Source organism: Triticum aestivum, chromosome 5B (assembly GCF_018294505.1).
Source record: "Triticum aestivum cultivar Chinese Spring chromosome 5B, IWGSC CS RefSeq v2.1, whole genome shotgun sequence".
NCBI classification, from domain to species: Eukaryota; Viridiplantae; Streptophyta; class Magnoliopsida; order Poales; family Poaceae; genus Triticum; species Triticum aestivum.
Window position 1 is genome coordinate 209294284 of NC_057807.1, and position 17621 is coordinate 209311904.

The window sequence follows — 17621 nt, forward strand, 5'->3', positions numbered from 1 at the left end:
TGTTCGTCCAGTCTGCGTGGGATGCCCGACATGTCCGAAGGGTGCCAGGCGAAAATGTCCCAATTCTCTCGCAGGAAGTCTCGCAGTGCGGCGCCCATTGTGGGGTTTAACTGTGTCCCGATGGAAGCTGTCTTCGTGGGGTCCGTTGGATGGACCTGGAATTTGACTATTTCGTCTGCGGGTTTGAATGAGGTGGACTTGGGTCGCTTGTCGAGTATCACGTCGTCCCTGTCCACGGTGGCACGTAGCGTTGTTAGTTCTTCGGCTGCTAGGGCTTCTGATAAAGCTTCCAGGGCTAGTGCTGCGGTTTTGTTTTCGGCGCGAAGTGCGACGTCCGGATCACTGGCTAGAGTGATGATTCCGTTGGGTCCGGGCATTTTAAGCTTCATGTACCCGTAATGGGGTATGGCTTAAAAGCTTGTAAACGTGTCCCGCCCTAGAAGGGCGTGGTATCCGCTGCTAGAAGGATCCACTTGGAATGTGATTTCTTCAGACCTGTAGTTCTCCGGAGTGCCGAATACCACATCGAGTGTGATTTTTCACGCACACCGTGCTTCCCGACTAGGGATGATTCCCCTGAAGGTTGTGCCGCTTTGCTCAATGCGGCTCTTATCGATTTCCATCTTGCCGAGTGTTTCTACATAGATCAAGTTTAATCCGCTTCCGCCATCCATGAGTACTTTAGTGAGCCGAAGGCCGTCTACGATTGGGCTAAGGACCAAAGCGGCTGGTGCCCGGACGATCTAGAATTGAGGTTCATCACTAGCATTGAAAGTTATAGCAGTGTCGTCCCACGGATTTATTTTTGCCACATGGCAGATTTCAGCGGAGCTTCGATGAGCTCGCCTGCGCTTGTTGTTTGAGGCAAAAGTCTCGAAGACTATTAGTACTGTAAGTTTTTCTTTGGCGGGACGTTATTCTGCTTTATGGCTTACAAGAAGACCCTCGCCACTTTTTGCTACCTGCCGGAGTATCCAACATGCTCTAAGGCTATGTGTTGGTGTAGTGTCCGGCGTGCTGTGGAGTTTACATGGCCCGTTGAGCCATTCCTCCAATACGGTTCCACGCCCTGGGGTGGGCTTTGGTTTCTTGGGAGTTGAGTCGGCCGTCTTTCAAGAGTTCGTCCGTTTAGCTCGGACAAAGGTTTTAGTGAGAGCCGAATTATCCCAAAATTTTGTTTGGGTTTTCCAGGCGCTTTCCATCGCACAGTACTTTTGTACTATGATTGCCAAGTCCGCGAAGTGTGTTATGTCACGGCGACTTATAGCATTAAGGATTCCTTTGTTCGTGCAATTTTTGCAAAAAATTGAGACTGCGTCCTCCTCACGACAGTCCTTGACCTTGTTTAGTACAAGGAGGAATCTGGCCCAGTAGCGATGTACTGTCTCTTGGGGATCTTGTCTGATATGGGAGAGAGGTTTTAAGTAGGGGTGGGTGGGTGTAGCTGAATCTGGATTCTAATCCGATCTAACGCCCTGGGGCAGGGAAGTTTCCGGGCTTGACAGCTCGGGATCCGGAATGCTGCCCAATTTCTTCGGCCCAATAACCGATTCTAAGTCCGGGGTCTGGGCCATGTCTTCCCTTGAGCGGGTGTCCGGCTCAGGGAGCTCGGTGATCCGGACATAACTCGTCCTCAAGATAGAGGGGTAATGCGTATGTGGCTCCTCCACTACCGCTATATCGTGGGTGACCGGCGGGGATTTAATGTCCCTTTGGTCAGGTTTAAGCCCAATCCGGTCATAGTCTGTGGTGACTCCCAGAGCAGCGATGCGATCCAAGAGCCCGTTAAGGGAGGAGAGCTCGATTGGATTCATCTGTTCGGCGAGTTCCGAATTGACATGGAGGCTATGTGTGATGACCCGAGAGGTCGTCGTCGTCGGCATGACAGCCGATGAGGCGGCCATAATGAAGCCTCCAAGTCGGAGAGTTTGGCCTACAGCTAGCGCTCCCCCGAGGTGATGTTGTCCTTGACAACGATACGGGCCATCGAGCCTTGCAGCAACGACACAGAGGAACTCTCAATGAAAGCACCAATGTCGGTGTCAAAACCGGCGGATCTCGGGTAGGGGGTCCCGATCTGTGCGTCTTAGGTTGATGGTAACAGGAGGCAAGGGACACAATGTTTACCCAGGTTCGGGCCCTCTCGATGGAGGTAAAACCCTACTTCCTGCTTGATTGGTATTGATGATATGAGTAGTACAAGAGTAGATCTACCACGAGATCGTAGAGGCTAAACCCTAGAAGCTAGCCTATGATGATTATTATTGTGATCGTCCTTCTAAGGACAAACCTCTGTGGTTTATATAGACACCGGAGAGGGCTAGGGTTTACATGGAGTCGGTTACAAAGAAGGAAACATAATATCCGGATCGCCAAGCTTGTCTTCCACGCAAAGGAGAGTCCCATCCGGACACAGGATGGAGTCTTGAGTCTTGTATCTTCACGCTCCAATAGTCCGGACGAAGTATAGAGTCCGGCTGTCCGGATACCCCCTAAGCCAGGACTCCCTCACATAGCATGCCCAAGATTGCTTCCAAACTTCTGACTGCAAGGCTGAGACCGCGCATGGGAGAGCTAGTCCAGGCGAACTAGTCCGCTTTCATCAAGGGGCGATGCTTGCACGATAACTTTCTGTTAGTGAGGCAAATGGCGCGCTCGATGCACCGAAGGAAAGTGAAAGGTGTACTGCTCAAGCTTGACATTACAAAAGCTTTTGACTCCTTGGCTTGGCCGTTTTTGTTTGAAGTGCTAAGAGCCAAAGGTTTCTCAGAACGTTGGATATCTTGGATCGCAATTCTTCTTACCACGACCAGCTCAAGAGTGTTGGTAAATGGATGCGCTGGCGAGAAGTTCATGCACGCTAAAGGATTGAGGCAAGGGGACTCGATTTCCCCTTTGCTTTTTGTTATTGCCATGGATGTCCTTACGGAAATTATCATCAAGGCGCATGAGGCTCGAGTGATGAGCACGATCAATGGATGTAGCCCAATGCAGCGCTTGTCTTTGTACGCCGATGATGTAGTACTATTCATCAAACCAACATGGCCAGATCTCCTGTTCGTTAATGAAACTCTCACAATCTTCAGAGCGGCATTGGGGCTTAAAGTAAACTTTACCAAATCAGCGACAATTATGATCCGAGCTGAGACAGAGGATGAAGAGCTCGTCAAGTCGGTGCTACCATGGAAGATCACCACCTTTCCATGCAAATACCCAGGCCACCAGTTAAGCATCAAACAACTCAAGAGATCCGAGTGGCAGCCGATTGTGGATGCGGCCCTACACATATTGCCAAGATGGCAAAGGGGCTTGGTGACTAGACCTGGGAGGCTTATCCTCCTCAACCAAGTCATGAGGGCGCGGGCCACACATCATCTTATGGTAGCGGAGGCGCCAAAATGGGCTCTGGAAAGAGAGGACACAGGTTGCCGGGCTTTTTTCAGGGCCGTGACGGAGGAAGTGAATGGCGGCAAGTGTGTGGTATCCTGGGCAAGGGTATGCAGGCCAAAACACTTGGGCGGCTTGGGTGTAATTGACTTATCTAAGCACGACATTGCTCTAAGATTACGATGGGAGTGGCTTAGACGCATTGATGCTTCCAGGCCTTGGCAAGGGCTCAACTTGATCGTGGACAAAAAGGTTGCCCAAGCTTTTGGGAGCCTGGTTAAATGGAAGGTTGGAGCGGGAGACAAAATTTTGTTTTGGAAAGATCAGTGGCTCCATGGTGCAACCATCACAGATCTAGCCCCCTTGGTTGTGGCGACAGTCCGTATGAAGGTGGCCAATAGGAGACTGGTATGTGATGCAATGTGCATGCATGCTTGGATGAACGACGTCGTGGGTGACCTATGCACGGAGGGTCTAACCAAGTTCATCGAACTTTGGGAGGTCATATCGGAGGTTAAATTGGATGCTCAAACTGAGGATAACCCCATTTGGGCTTGGAATGTGACAGGAGTCTACACCGCATCATCCGCATACAAGATGCTTTGTGAGGGAGGAGTGAGATTTCACTCTTTCGGAGCAATCTGGAAATGTTGGGCGCCACTTGCGCGTAAAATCTTCATGTGGTTGGCTGTGCAATATCAATTGTGGACGTCGGATAGAAGGGATAGACACGGTTGGCAAGACCAAACGCCCAAATGCAACTTCTGTGACCAAGAGGAAGACACGGTTGACCACATCTTGCAGCAATGTGTGTTCTCGAGGCAAGTGTAGTACAATTGCATGACCAGAATGGGGTTGAGGGTGGAGCTTTGCCCAACATATGAATCTCGATTGGTGCAATGGTGGACGGAAGCTAGAAAACGCATACATAAGCAAATTCGGAAAGGATTTGACACATTCATGATGCTCATCTGCTGGACACTTTGGAAATAGAGGAACGCGAGAGTGTTCGGATCGAGCCAAATCAAGAATGAATGGGAGACTGTGGACTTGATCTTCGATGATTTGAGGACTTGGGCTACGGCAGGAGCATTTTGAGGACGACCTATATCTGAGTAGTGGAGTAGCATAAGGAGTGGGGTGGAGGCTTGGTTGCGGTCGGCTTGTGACTACCAACTAGCGCAATTGTAAAACTCTTGTACATATTTTCTCCCTTCTTAAAGCTAAGGTACGCCTTTGGCGTACCCTCGAAAAAAAGTGCCCCTCCATGATGCAGGCAACCAAACAGGTTGCATCTGCTACATATGAGGCTGCATTTGAAGAACCAGGCTGGCTGGAGATGTGTATGCAACGCTGTTAGGTTGATCTCTCTCCCGTTCGAGCCCAACAGGTCGAACGGGCCCTTGCATCGTGCCCTGATCGGGGGCGCCCAACCAAACCATGGTTGGTGGGCCCCTGTGACCAACTCTATATAAACATAGGTAGGGGCCAGGGCACGACTGACGAGGTTAATCGCTGCCACAAACCCCACCAACACTCCCTACTGATCTAGGGTTAGCGCGGTGCTCACTGGAAGCACACCACCACTGCCATCTTCCTGTCATCGCCGCCATCACCACCTCACACTACTAGGGAAAACCCTAGTAGTAGCGCGGGTTTTGAGGCTAGCAGCAGCGCGGGTGGCCGCGCTACTAATAAGGCGCTACAGCTAACTTATAGTAGTAGCGCGGTCCGCACCCGCGCTACTACTGTTGACGATATCAGCAGCGCTTTTGCGGAATGCGCTACTATTAGTTAGCTGTAGCAATTTCGTTGTCCCTCACTACTGCTATATCTTTCATCATTTTCCCATTGTACCCCTTTCCCTTTCAGATACTAGGTACTACTAGATATCAAATTCATAAACCATTAAAAGTACTAGGTAGTACTCCCTTCGTTCCAAATTACTCATCGTGGTTTTAGTTCAAACCACGATGAGTAATTTGGAACGAAGGGAGTACTAGATAACAATTTCATGCATAGTCAACATGCATCCTCAAGTAGTACAAGGTCATATCGACGGCGATCATCATATGTAGTTCAAGACGATATCGACGACGATCATCATATGTAGTTCTAGATGATATAGCCACACACACACATATGTTGTGATGGATCCCCTTGTAGTAAGGCGTAGTCCAGCTGAGCCTTCTTCATCAGGCTCGATACCATAACTCACAGATAGGCTCTTTGCCAATTTCTGAATAAGAAAAACATATCAATTAATAAATAGCCTCGCACATACTCTTGCAAATAAGTATATATGGATTATCTGCACTATTAATAGTTCCTTAGACTCTACACTAATAAGCATGTGATCGAACTCTACACTAAAACATATCATCGACTAGATTCCACATAACATACCATATCATTGGACTGTACACTAAGTATTTCATCGGATAATTTGCATTTGTAAGTATAACATACCATATCACGTCGATCAACCATGGTACTTATCAGGCGGGTCACTGATAACCCACAAGTGTAGGGGATCGCAACAGCTTTCGAGGGTAAAGTATTCAACCCAAATTTATTGATTCGACACAAGGGGAGCCAAAGAATATTCTTGAGTATTAGCAGTTGAGTTGTCAATTCAACCACACCTGGATAACTTAGTATCTGCAGCAAAGTATTTAGTAGCAAAAGTAGTATGATAATAAAAGTAACGGTAGCAAAAGTAATGTTTTTGGGTTTTGTAGTAGTTGTAACAATAGCAACGGAAAAGTAAATAAGCGTAGAACAATATGTGAAAAGCTCGTAGGCAATGGATCAGTGATGGATAAATATGCCGGATGCGATTCCTCATGTAATAGCTATAACATAGGGTGACACGGAACTAGCTCCATTTCATCAATGTAATGTAGGCATGTATTCCGTAAATAGTCATACGTGCTTATGGAAAAGAACTTGCATGACATCTTTTGTCCTACCCTCCCGTGGCAGCGGGGTCCTAGCGGAAACTAAGGGATATTAAGGCCTCCTTTTAATAGAGAACCGGAACAAAGCATTAGCACATAGTGAAAACATGAACTCCTCAAACTACGGTCATCACCGAGAAGTATCCCGATTATTGTCACTTCGGGGTTGTCGGATCATAACACTTAATAGGTGACTATAGACTTGCAAGATAGGATCAAGAACACATATATATTCATGAAAACATAATAGGTTCAGATCTGAAATCATGGCATTCGGGCCCTGGTGACAAGCATTAAGCATAGCAAAGTCATAGCAACATCAATCTCGGAACATAGTGGATACTAGGGATCAAACCCTAACAAAACTAACTTGATTACATGGTAAATCTCATCCAACCCATCACCGTCCAGCAAGCCAACGATGGAATTACTCACGCACGGCGGTGAGCATCATGAAATTGGTGATGGAGGATGGTTAATGATAACGACGGCGACGAATCCCCCTCTCCGAAGCCCCGAACGGACTCCAGATCAGCCCTCCTGAGAGATATTAGGGCTTGGCGCCAGCTCCATGTCGTAAAACGCGATGAAACTTTCTCTCTGATTTTTTTCTCCCCGAACGTGAATATATGGAGTTGGAGTTGAGGTCGGTGGAGGTCCAGGGGGCCCACGAGATAGGGGGGCGCGCCCAGGAGGAGGGAGCGCGCCCCCCTGTCTCGTGGACAGGGTGTGGGCCCCCTGGTCTTGATTCTTTCGCCAATATTTTTTACATTTTCTGAAAAGTGCCTCTGTGGATTTTCAGGACATTCCGAGAACTTTTATTTTCTACACATAAAACAACATCATGGCAGTTCTGCTGAAAACAGCGTTAGTCCGGGTTAGTTTCATTCAAATCATGCAAGTTAGAGTCCAAAACAAGGGCAAAAGTGTTTGGAAAAGTAGATACGTTGGAGGCGTATAAACTCCCCCAAGCTTAAACCTTTGCTTGTCCTCAAGCAATTCAGTTTATAAACTGAAAGTGATAAGAAAAACTTTTACAAACTCTGTTTGCTCTTGTTGTTGTAAACATGCAAAGCCAGCATTCAGGTTTCAGCAAATATTATGAACTAACCATACTCACAATAACACTTAGGTCTCACAATTACTCATATCAATAGCATAATTAGCTAGCGAGCCATAATAATAAAACTTAGATGACAACACTTTCTCAAAACAATCATAACATGATATAACAAGATGGTATCTCGCTAGCCCTTTCTAAGACCGCAAAACATAAATGCAGAGCACCTTTAAAGATCAAGGACTGACTAAACATTGTAATTCATGGTAAAAGAGATCCAGTCAAGTCATACCCAATATAAATCAATAGTAATGAATGCAAATGACAGTGTGCTCTCCAGTGGGTGCTTTTTAATAAGAAGGGTGATGACTCAACATAAAAGTAAATAGATAGGCCCTTCGCAGAGGGAAGCAGGGATTTGTAGAGGTGCCAGAGATCGATTTTAAAATAGAGATTGAATAATATTTTGAGCGGCATACTTTTGCTGTCAACGCAACAACTATGAGATGGCTGTATCTTCCATACTACATGCATTATAGGCAGTTCCCAAACAGAATGGTAAAGGTTTATACTCCCCCAACCACCAACAAGCATCAATCCATGGCTTGCTCGAAACAACGAGTGCCTCCAACTAACAACAGCCCTGGGGGAGTTTTGTTTGATTATTTTGATTTGCTTTGATCTTTTTGGATCATGGGACTGGGCATCCCAGTTACCGGCCCTTTCTCGTGAATGAGGAGCGGAATCCACTCCTCTTGAGAACAACCCACCTAGCATGGAAGATATAGGCAGCCCTAGTTCTAACATGAGTTGCTCGATCATACAAGACAAAATTTCATTTGAAGGTTTAGAGTTTGGCACATACAAATTTACTTGGAATGGCAGGTAAATACCGCATATAGGAAGGTATAGTGGACTCATATGGAACAACTTTGGGGTTTAAGGAGTTTGGATGCACAAGCAGTATTCCCGCTTAGTACAGGTGAAGGCTAGCAAAAGACTGGGAAGCGACCAACTGAGAGAGCGACAACAGTCATAAACATGCATTAAAATTAATTCACACCGAATACAAGCATGAGTAGGGTATAATCCACCATGAACATAAATATCATGAAGGCTATGTTGATTTGATTCAACTACATGTGTGAACATGTGCCAAGTTGAGTCACTCAATTCATTCAAAGGAGGATACCATCCCATCATACCACATCATAATCATTCTAATAGCATGTTGGCACACAAGGTAAACCATTATAACTCATAGCTAATCAAGCATGGCACAAGCAACTATAGTCTCTAAATGTCATTGCAAATATGTTTACTTCATAATAAGCTGAATCAGAAACGATGAACTCATCATACTTACAAAAACAAGAGAGGTCGGGTTCATACCAGCTTTTCTCATCTCAATAAGTCCATCATATATCATCATTATTGCCTTTCACTTGCACGACCGAACGATGTGTATAATAATAAGAGTGCGCGTGCATTGGACTAAGCTGGAATCTGCAAGCATTCAACTCAATAGAGAAGACAAGGTAATATGGGCTCTAAATTAAATGAACAATCATGCATATGAGAGCCACTAAGCATTTTCAATATGGTCTTCTCGACCCCCAAAGGAAAGAAAAGAAAATAAAACTATTTACACGGGAAAGCTCCCAACAAGTAAGAAGAAGAACAAGAAATCTTTTTGGGTTTTCATTTTAATTTCTACTACAAGCATGGAAATTAAACTAACTAAATTTTTTTGGTTTTTCTTAAGATTTATCAAACACACAAGAAGAAAACTAGAAAAAGAAATTTAAACTAGCATGGATAATACAATGAAAGAGTATGAGCACCAACGACTAGTGTGTGAACATGAATGTAAAGTCGGTGAGAAATACGTACTCCCCCAAGCTTAGGCTTTTGGCCTAAGTTGGTCTAGTACCAAGGACCGCCCGGCTGATATCCGTAAGTGAAACTGGGGTCGTACTAAGATGCAGCGGCAACCGCCTCCAGAGCTGCAGCGTGTTGGCGAGCTGCCTCCGCTCTCCCCTCGTGTTCAGCTGCTTCCTCCCTGGTGACAACATATCTTCCTTTTGCCTGATAATCAAAAAGGTAGGGAGCAGGAAGAGTAACATGGACGACGTTGCGTCTGTCATAGATTAGTCGATATTGGAGGAATTGTTCGTTCCTCCCAAGAAATTGATGATTGACCATAGCTTCAGAATCCAAATAAACAGGAGGTAACATCATATCACCCTCTCGTGGGGCTATACCAAGATAATTAGCCACATGGGTTGCATAAATTCCTCCAAATAAATTTCCCTTTCTACTATTATTCTGCAACCTACGTGCAACTATTGCCCCCAAGTTATAACCTTTATAACCTAACACAGCACTCTTGAGGACACACAGATCAGGGACACACATGTGGCATGCTTCATCTTTATCGTTAATGCATCTACCAATGAAGAGAGCAAAATAATGTATAGCAGGAAAATGAATGCTCCCTATGGTAGCTTGTGCTATGCCCCTAGATTCTCCCACAGTAATACTAGCAAGGAAATCTTGAAATTCAGATTTGTGAGGATCATTAATATTACCCCACTGCGGAAGTTTGCAAGCAGTTGTAAAATCCTCTCAGTCCATGGTATAAGATGTATCATAAATATCAAATATGACACTAGGAGAATTACGCGTGCAGTTATATTTAAACCTCTGAACAAAGGAATCGGTCAATTGATAGTACGGAGGACACTTATCTTGTAAGAAGTCCTCCAACTCAGCATTACGCACATATGCGTCAAATTCCTCCTTGAAGCCTGCTTTGACCATAAAATCATCGGATGGCCACTCACAAGCTCGTACATCCGCGTCCCTCGGCAATTCAACATCTTGCTCACGTATAGCAATCCTGGGCCCTTTCTTCACCGAGGAACCACCTTGGTACCTTCTTCTAAGCATAATTCTTTTTCTGAAATATTTCTGAAATTTTAGTAACTTCAAAATAAAAGTGAATAAAGCTAAACAAGATTGATAGCAACTACTCCTACAAGTGCCTAGAGCCTATATCATGCATTAGAATTGCTTGGGGCCTCATAAATTCAACATGCAAGCTCAAGAACATGGTCACCTATGCAGGAAAAATTTGCAATGAATAAAGCACTAGAACAAAAACTAATTGGACCAATGGAGGAGTCACATACCAAGCAACAATCTCCCAAAGCATTTTTGTGAATGGAGCTTTGAGCTAGGAGATCGAAAATTGCAGCAAAATGAGCTAGAACTCGTGCTTGAGCTAAATGGGGATTTTTTGGGTAGAAGATGAAGTGTGTGGGTGCTGGCATAAGTGGAGGGAGGCCACCAGGGGCCCACGAGATAGGGGGGCGCGCCCAGGTGGGGTTGGCGCGCTCTCCACTCTCGTGGCCTGGTGCTTGCCCGTCCTGTAGTGATTTCGGTGCCTAAAATCCTCAAATAATCCATAAAAATCATACTAAATTTGCAGGGCATTTGGAGCACTTTTATTTTCGGGATATTTTTTAATGCACGGATAATTCAGAAAACATACAGATAATACTATTTTTGCTTTATTTATTCTAAATAACAGAAAGTAAAGAGAGGGTACAAAAGGTTGTGCCTTCTAGTTTCATCCATCTCGTGATCATCAAAATGAATCCACTAACAAGGTTGATCAAGTCTTGTTAACAAACTCATTCCGAATAACACGGAACCGGAGAAATTTCGAATAACACTAAGTTACCTCAAGGGGGATATGAAAATCCCTAACAATAAGAATATCATACTTTTTCTTGACAGCAGGGAGAGGAAATTCAAAACCTCCAATAATAATACTTGGAACTTTTCCAATAGAATTGATACTATGAACTTGAGATTGTTTCCTCGGAAAGTGTACCGTATGCTCATTACCATTAACATGAAAAGTGACATTGCCTTTGTTGCAATCAATAACAGCCCCTGCAGTATTAAGAAAAGGTCTACCAAGGATAATCGACATACTATCGTCCTCGGGAATATCAAGAATAACAAAGTCCGTTAAGATAGCGACGTTTGCAACCACAACAGGCACATCCTCACAAATACCGACAGGTATAGCAGTTGATTTATCTTCCATTTGCAAAGATATTTTAGTAGGAGTCAACTTATTCAACTCAAGTCTACGATATAAAGAGAGAGGCATAACACTAACACCGGCTCCAAGATCACATAAAGCAGTTCTAACATAATTTCTTTTAATGGAGCATGGTATAGTTGGTACCCCGGGATCTCCAAGTTTCTTTTGTATTCCACCCTTAAAAGTGTAATTAGCAAGCATGGTGGAAATTTCAGCTTCCGGTATCTTTCTTTTGTTTGTAATGATATCCTTCATATACTTAGCATAAGGATTTACTTTCAGCATATCAGTTAAACGCATACGTAAGAAAATAGGTCTAATCATTTCAGCAAAGCGCTCAAAATCCTCATCATCCTTTGTCTTGGATGGTTTAGGAGGAAAGGGCATGGGTTTCTGAACCCATGGTTCTCTTTCTCTATCGTGCTTCCTAGCAACAAAATCTCTATTATCATAACGTTGATTATTTGATTGTGGGTTATCAAGATCAACAGCAGGTTCAATCTCTACTTCATTGTTTTTGCTAGGTTGAGCATCAACATGAACATTATCATTAACATTATCACTAGGTTCATGTTCATCACCTGATTGTGTTTCAGCATCAGAGATAGAAATATCATTGGGATTCTCAGGCGTGTCTACAGTAAGTTCACTAGAAGCATGCAAAGTCCTATCGTTTTCTTTTTCTTCTTTTTCGAAGAACTAGGTGCCTCTAAATTATTTCTCTGAGAATCCTACTCGATTCTCTTAGGGTGGCCTTCAGGATACAAAGGTTCTTGAGTCATTCTACCAGTTCTAGTATCCACTCTAACAGCAAAGCCATTTTTATTACTTAATTCATCAAGCAAATCATTTTGAGCTTTAAGTACTTGCTCAGCTTGGGTAGCAACCATAGAAGTATATTTGCTAATGAGTTTGAGTTCACCTTTAACTCTAGCCATATTATCGCTCACGTGTCGTATCTCAAAAACATTATTCTTTAACTCTCTACCAACATAAGCATTAAAACTTTCTTGTCTAGCCATAAAGTCATCAAATTCATCTAAGCATGGGCTATGAAATTTAGTAGAGGGGATTTCAACTTTATCATATCTATAGAGAGAATTTACCTTTACTACCTGTGTCGGGTTATCAAGACAATGTGGTTCTTCAACAGGCGGTATATTAAGACCACGTATTTCTTCAATAGGAGGTAAATTCTTAACATCTTCAGCTTTAATACCTTTTTCTTTCATTGATTTCTTTGCCTCTTGCATATCTTCAGGACTGAGAAATAAAACACCTCTCTTCTTCGGAGTGGGTTTAGGAATAGGCTCAGGAGATGGCTTAATTGTTTCAGGAATTGCCTCAGGAATTGGCTCAGGAAGAGTCCAATTATTTTCATTAGTCAACATATTATTCAATAGTAATTCAGCTTCATCGACTGTTCTTTCCTTGAAAACACAACCATCACAATTATCCAAGTAGTCCTTGGAAGCATCGGTTAGTCCATTATAAAAGATATCAAGTATTCCATTTTTCTTGAGAGGATGATCAGGCAAAGCATTAAGTAACCGGAGAAGCCTCCCCCAAGCTTGTGGGAGACTCTCTTCTTTGATTTTTCACAAAATTATATATTTCCCGCAAGGCAGCTTGTTTCTTATGAGCAGGGAAATATTTAGCAGAGAAGTAATAAAGTATATCCTGGGGACTACGCACACAACCAGGAGCAAGAGAATTATACCAAGTCTTAGCATCACCCTTTAATGAGAACGGAAATATCTTAAGGATATAAAAATAGCGAGACTTCTCATCATGAGTAAACAGGGTGGCTATGTCATTCAACTTGGTAAGATGTGCCACAACAGTTTCAGATTCAAGGCCATAAAAAGGATCAGATTCAACTAAAGTAATAATCTCAGGATCAACAGAGAATTCATAATCCTTATCAGTAACACAGATAGGTGAAGTAGCAAAAGTAGGGTCAGGTTTCATTCTAGCATTGAGACTGCTACTTCCATTTAGCTAATAGTTTCTTAAGATCATATCTATTATTGCAAGCAAATATAGCTCTAGAAGCTTCTTCATTCATAACATAACCCTCAGGAACAACAGGTAATTCATAATCATTAGGAGAATTTTCATCATCACTATCATCAATAATAGCATCTTCAACAATTTCATTCCCCCTAACTCTAGCAAGTTGTTCATCAGGAAATTCACCTAATGGCAAAGTAGTATCACGCGCAGAAGTAGTTTCATCATGCATAGCAGAAGTGGAATCATCAATAACATGCGACATATAAGAATTCATAGCAGTAGCAGGTTTAGGTGTCGCAAGCTTACTAATAACAGAAGGAGAATCTAGTGCAGAGCTAGATGGCAGTTCCTTACCTCCCCTCGTAGTTGAGGGCAAAATCTTGGTTCTGTCAGTTCTTCATAATGATCAACAGATATAAATCCCAAGTGACTCAGAGAATAGAGCTATGCTCCCCGGCAATGGCGCCAGAAATTAGTCTTGATAACCCACAAGTGTAGGGGATCGCAACAGCTTTCGAGGGTAAAGTATTCAACCCAAATTTATTGATTCGACACAAGGAGAGCCAAAGAATATTCTTGAGTATTAGCAGTTGAGTTGTCAATTCAACCACACCTGAATAACTTAGTATCTACAGCAAAGTATTTAGTAGTAAAAGTAGTATGATAATAAAAGTAACGGTAGCAAAAGTAATGTTTTTGGGTTTTGTAGTAGTTGTAACAGTAGCAACGGAAAAGTAAATAAGCGTAGAACAATATGTGAAAAGCTCGTAGGCATTGGATCAGTGATGGATAATTATGCCGAATGGGATTCCTCATGTAATAGCTATAACATAGGGTGACACAGAACTAGCTCCAGTTCATCAATGTAATGTAGGCATGTATTCCGTAAATAGTCATACGTGCTTATGAAAAAGAACTTGCATGACATCTTTTGTCCTATCCTCCCGTGGTAGCGGGGTCCTAGCGGAAACTAACGGATATTAAGGCCTCCTTTTAATAGAGAACCGGAACAAAGCATTAGCATATAGTGAAAACATGAACTCCTAAAACTACGGTCATCACCGAGAAGTATCCCGATTATTGTTACTTCGGGGTTGTCGGATCATAACACATAATAGGTGACTATAGACTTGCAAGATAGGATCAAGAACACATATATATTCATGAAAACATAATAGGTTCAGATCTGAAATCATGGCACTCGGGCCCTAGTGACAAGCATTAAGCATAGCAAAGTCATAGCAACATCAATCTCAGAACATAGTGGATACTAGGGATCAAACCCTAACAAAACTAACTTGAATACATGGTAAATCTCATCCAACCCATCACCGTCCAGCAAGCCTACGATGGAATTACTCACGCACGGCGGTGAGCATCATGAAATTGGTGATGGAGGATGGTTGATGATAACGACAGCAACGAATCCCCCTCTCCGAAGCCCCGAACGGACTCTAGATCAGCCCTCCCGAGAGATATTAGGGCTTGGCGGCAGCTCCGTGTCGTAAAACGCGATGAAACTTTCTCTCTGATTTTTTTCTCCCCGAACGTGAATATATGGAGTTGGAGTTGAGGTCGGTGGAGGTCCAGGGGGCCCACGAGATAGGGGGGCGCGCCCAGGAGGAGGGAGCGCGCCCCCCTGTCTCGTGGGCAGGGTGTGCGGCCCCTGGTCTTGATTCTTTCGCAAATATTTTTTATATTTTCCAAAAAGTGCCTCGTGGATTTTCAGGACATTCCGAGAACTTTTCTTTTCTACACATAAAACAACATCATGGCAGTTCTGCTGAAAACAGCGTCAGTCTGGGTTAGTTTCATTCAAATCATGCAAGTTAGAGTCCAAAAGAAGGGCAAAAGTGTTTGGAAAAGTGGATAGGTTGGAGACGTGTCAGTCACGAATGGCACCCCAACAAAGTCAGCACGTGGCGGAATTATGTCCCACAGGTTGGACACCTCCTCCTCGCTCAGCCTCATTCTTTGAGCTACGATGGCTTCATGAAGTGGGTCCTCATCATCTTCATCGAGTGGTTCCTCATTATATTCATCATCTTCATCATCTTCGTCATCTTCATCATCTTCCACCAGGTTGAGATAAATGACAGCCAGCTTGGGTCTTTCTGCTTTGAAGGAGAAGCTGATCAACTCACCATCAGTAAGACGCATGCGGGCGAGGAAACGGGCCCATCCATCTCCTCCAATCTGCAACATATTGCGTCCTTTCTCGACCCCCATAGTGTACGCCCCCCAGGAGCCTCAAATGTCATAGTGTCTCCTGTCAGCTTGTTGAATTTCAACCTCACATTGCATGGGACGATATGTGTAAAATAAGCAAAATGGCACAATGCAGTAATGCCAACACTAAAAATAAAATAGTTGTTACATTTCATCTAATTTCTTACCGCCGCATGATGAAAACTCGACTGGAAGTAGATGCCAAACAGCTTGCCAGTTGCAAGGCTGCTGGCGCACCTTGACTTGCACAGTCGACATAGTGGTGGTGGTGGTGGCGTGATACGTCTCCAACGTATCTATAATTTTTGATTGTTCCATGCTATTATATTACCTCTTTTGGATGTTTATGGGCTTTATTTTACACATTTATATCATTTTTGGGACTAACCTACTAACCGGAGGCCCAACCCATATTGTTGTTTTTTTTGCCTATTTCAGTATTTCGAAGAAAAGGAATATCAAACGGAGTCCAAACGGAATGAAACCTTTGGGATCTTTATTTTTGAAACAAATCTGATCTGGAGAGCTTGGGGTGCAAGTCAAGAAGCCTCCGAGGGCCCCACGAGATAGGAGGGCGCGCCCCCTTGTAGGGCGCCCCCCTGTAGGGCGCGCCCCCTGTCTCATGGGCCCCTCGGGCGGCCACCGACGTACTTCTTCCTCCTATATATACCTACGTACCCCGAAACATCCAGGAGCACCACGAAACACAATTTCCATCGCCGTAACCTTATGTATCCGCAAGATCCCATCTTGGAGCCCTTGCCGGCACTCTGCCGGAGGGGGAAGCAACCATGGAGGGCCTCTACATCAACATCCTTGCCCCTCCGATGAGTTGTGAGTAGTTTACCACAGACCTACGGGTCCATAGTCATTAGCTAGATGGCTTCTTCTCTCTTTTTGGATCTCAATACAATGTTCTCCCCCTCTCTTGTGGAGATCTATTCGATGTAATCTCTTTTTGTGGTGTGTTTGTCGAGATCCGATGAATTGTGGGTTTATGATCAAGTTTATCTATGAATAATATTTGAATCTTCTCTGAATTCTTTTATGTATGATTGAATTATCTTTGCAAGTCTCTTCGAATTATCAGTTTGGTTTGGCCTACTAGATTGGTCTTTCTTGCCATGGGAGAAGTGCTTAGCTTTGGTTTCAATCTTGCGGTGTTCTTACCCAGTGACAGAAAGGGTTGCAAGACATGTATTGTATTGTTGCCATCGAGGATAACAAGATGGGGTTTATATCATATTGCATGTGTTTATCCCTCTACATCATGTCATCTTGCTTAATGTGTTACTCTGTTCTTATGAACTTAATACTCTAGATGCAGGCAGGAGTCGGTCGATGTGTGGAGTAATAGTAGTAGATGCAGGCAGGAGTCGGTCTACTTGTTATGGACGTGATGGCTATATACATGATCATGCCTAGATAATCTCATAACTATGCGCTTTTCTATCAATTGCTCGACAGTAATTTGTTCACCCACCGATACTTATGCTATCTTGAAAGAAGCCTCTAGTGAAACCTATGGCCCCCGGGTCTATCTCTTATCATATTTGCTTTCCATCTACCTTTATTTGCATCTTTACTTTTTGCATCTATATCCTAAAATACCAAAAATATATTTATCTTATCATATTATCTTTATTAGATCTCACTTCCGCAAGTGGCCGTGAAGGGATTGACAACCCCTTTATTGCGTTGGTTGCGAGTTCTCAATTTGTTTGTGTAGGTGCGTGGGACTTTTGAGGAGCCTCCTACTGGATTGATACCTTGGTTCTCAAAACTGAGGGAAATACTTACGCTACACTTTGCTGCATCACCCTCTCCTCTTCGAGGAAAACCAACGCAA